A 2,363-nucleotide genomic window follows, 5' to 3' on the forward strand; every position below is an offset into this window, starting at 1 on the left:
TAATATGAAAGGATGGACTATCCAGAGACTACCCCATCCGGTGATCCATCCCATCATCAGCCACCAAACCCAGATACTATTGCACACGCCAGCAAGATTCTGCTGAACGGACCCTTATATAGTGGCCTGATGATCAAAATCTCATTATGAATTCAGATATCTTGAGCCAAAAGAACAGAATGTGGGGAAGGGCTTAGAACTCATTGGCACAGGAGACAACATCCTGAAGAGATGACCAAAACTCAGGGACTAAGAAGCTTATCAATAAATTTGACTTTATGATATTGAGAAAGTTCTGTTGAATAAAGACCACTATCAAGAGAACAAACCATGGTCTACAGGATGGAAAAATGTGTTCACCAACACCAGATCTACCAGAAGTGTGATATTTAAAATACATACTTAAGTAAGTAGACATCAACAAAAAAATAGTCCAATTTAAAAATGAATTGTAGATCTAAACAGAATTCTTAACAAAGGAATCACTGTTGAAAAGAAAGCACTTGAGCTGGTAAGAGAGCCATCTTTGCTCCAGTGCACTGCCAGGGAGAGGGCGGCCTGCAGAAGTGACCCAGATGCTGGGAAAGACTCCATTTCTAGCTCCAGATACCCAGCACCTTTCCCACCAGAGGAGAGGAACCTGCCCTTGAGAGTTCTCACTGCCTAAGCTGATCCCATTTCTGGCCCCAGTCATCCAGCAACTTTCCCACCTGAGGAGGGGTGTCTGCCCAGGAGGGGTCTTGGGGCCTGAGCTGGTAGGAGAGCCATCTTTGCTCCATTGCACTACTAGGGAGAAGGCAGCCTGCTCCCTTTCTGGCTCCAGACACCCAGCACCTTTCCCACCAGAGGAGAGGAACCTGCCCTGGAGAGTTCTCACTGGCTAAGCTGATCCCTTTTCTGGCTCCAGTCATCCAGCACCTTTCCCGCATGAGGAGGGATGTCCACCAGGAGGGGTCTCGGGGCCTGATCTGGTAAGAGAGCCATTTTTGCCATCTTTGTTCAGGTGAGTAGCCGGGAGAGGGCAGCCTGCAGAAGTGATGCAGATTCTGGGAAAGATCCCATTTCTGTCTCTAGACATACGAGCACCTTCCCTGCCAGAAGAGAGGTGTCTGCCCAGGAGGGCTCTCACTGCCTGAGCTGGTTGGGGAGCCATCTTTGCTCTGGTTTGCCTAGGCTCCAGTTTGCACTGGTGAGTGCGTGGACCACAGAAGCTGCACAGCTTTGGGACACACAGAAACAACCTAGCTTCTGGAGCAGACCCTGTTTCGGGCTCCAGAAATTTGGGCACCTTCCTCACCAGAGGAATGGTGGCCACCTGTGAGGGCTCTGTCTGACAGAGTANGTGAGAGAGTAATATTGTGTCCAGGGTTCCTCAGTGGCTAGTCTGTGCAGGTGAATGTGTATACTGCAGAGGTAACACATCTTCTGGGACAGGCCCTGTTTTGGGCCTACATCTTCAGCCAGGAGGCAAATATAAATGCCAGGCCTCTGTGCACCTTCCTTGCTAGAGGAGAGCTGGCCTACAGAGAGAAATCTGACCACTGAGACTCAGGAGAGACCTGGACTCCCAGGACTGCTGACAGAGGTTAACAGAATCACAGGAGGAACAAGCTCCAACCAGAGACAACTATAACAAACAACTCCAGAGATCACCAGATGGTAAAAGGCAAACCTACGAATCTTACTAACAGAAACCAAGACCACTCACCATCATCAGAACCTAGCACTCCTAACTCAGTTAGTCCTGAATATCCCAACACACCTGAAAAGCAAGAATCAGATTTAAAAGCATACCTCATGATGCTGGTCGAGGACTTTAAGGGGGGCATTATTAAAGAAATGCAGGAGAAGACTGCTAAAGAGGTACAAGTCCTTAAAGAGAAACAGGAGAATCCTTTTAAAGAGTTAGAAGTCCTTGAGGAAAGAGAGGAGAACAGAAAGAAACAGGTGATGGAATTGAACAAAACCATCCAAGACCTAAAAAAGAGAAATAGAAGCAATAAAGAAAACCCAAAACATGACAACTCTGGAGATAGAAACCCTAGGAAAGAAATCNGGAACCATAGATGTNAGCATCAGCAATAGAATACAGGAGATAGAAGAGAGANTCNCAGCTGCAGAAGATTCCATAGAGAACATGGGCACAACAATCAAAGAAAATGCAAAATGCANAAAGATCCTAACTCAAAACATCCAGGAAATCCAGGACACAATGAGAAGACCAAAACTTCAGATAATAGGAGTAGATGAGAATGAAGATTTTTCAACTTAAAGGGCCAGCAAGTATTTTCAACAAAACTATAGAAGAAAACTTCCTGAACCTAAAGAAAGATATGCCCATGAACATACAAGAAGCCTACAGA

This window comes from Mus pahari, unplaced genomic scaffold (assembly GCF_900095145.1).
Source record: "Mus pahari unplaced genomic scaffold, PAHARI_EIJ_v1.1 scaffold_7374_1, whole genome shotgun sequence".
Lineage (NCBI taxonomy): Eukaryota > Metazoa > Chordata > Mammalia > Rodentia > Muridae > Mus > Mus pahari.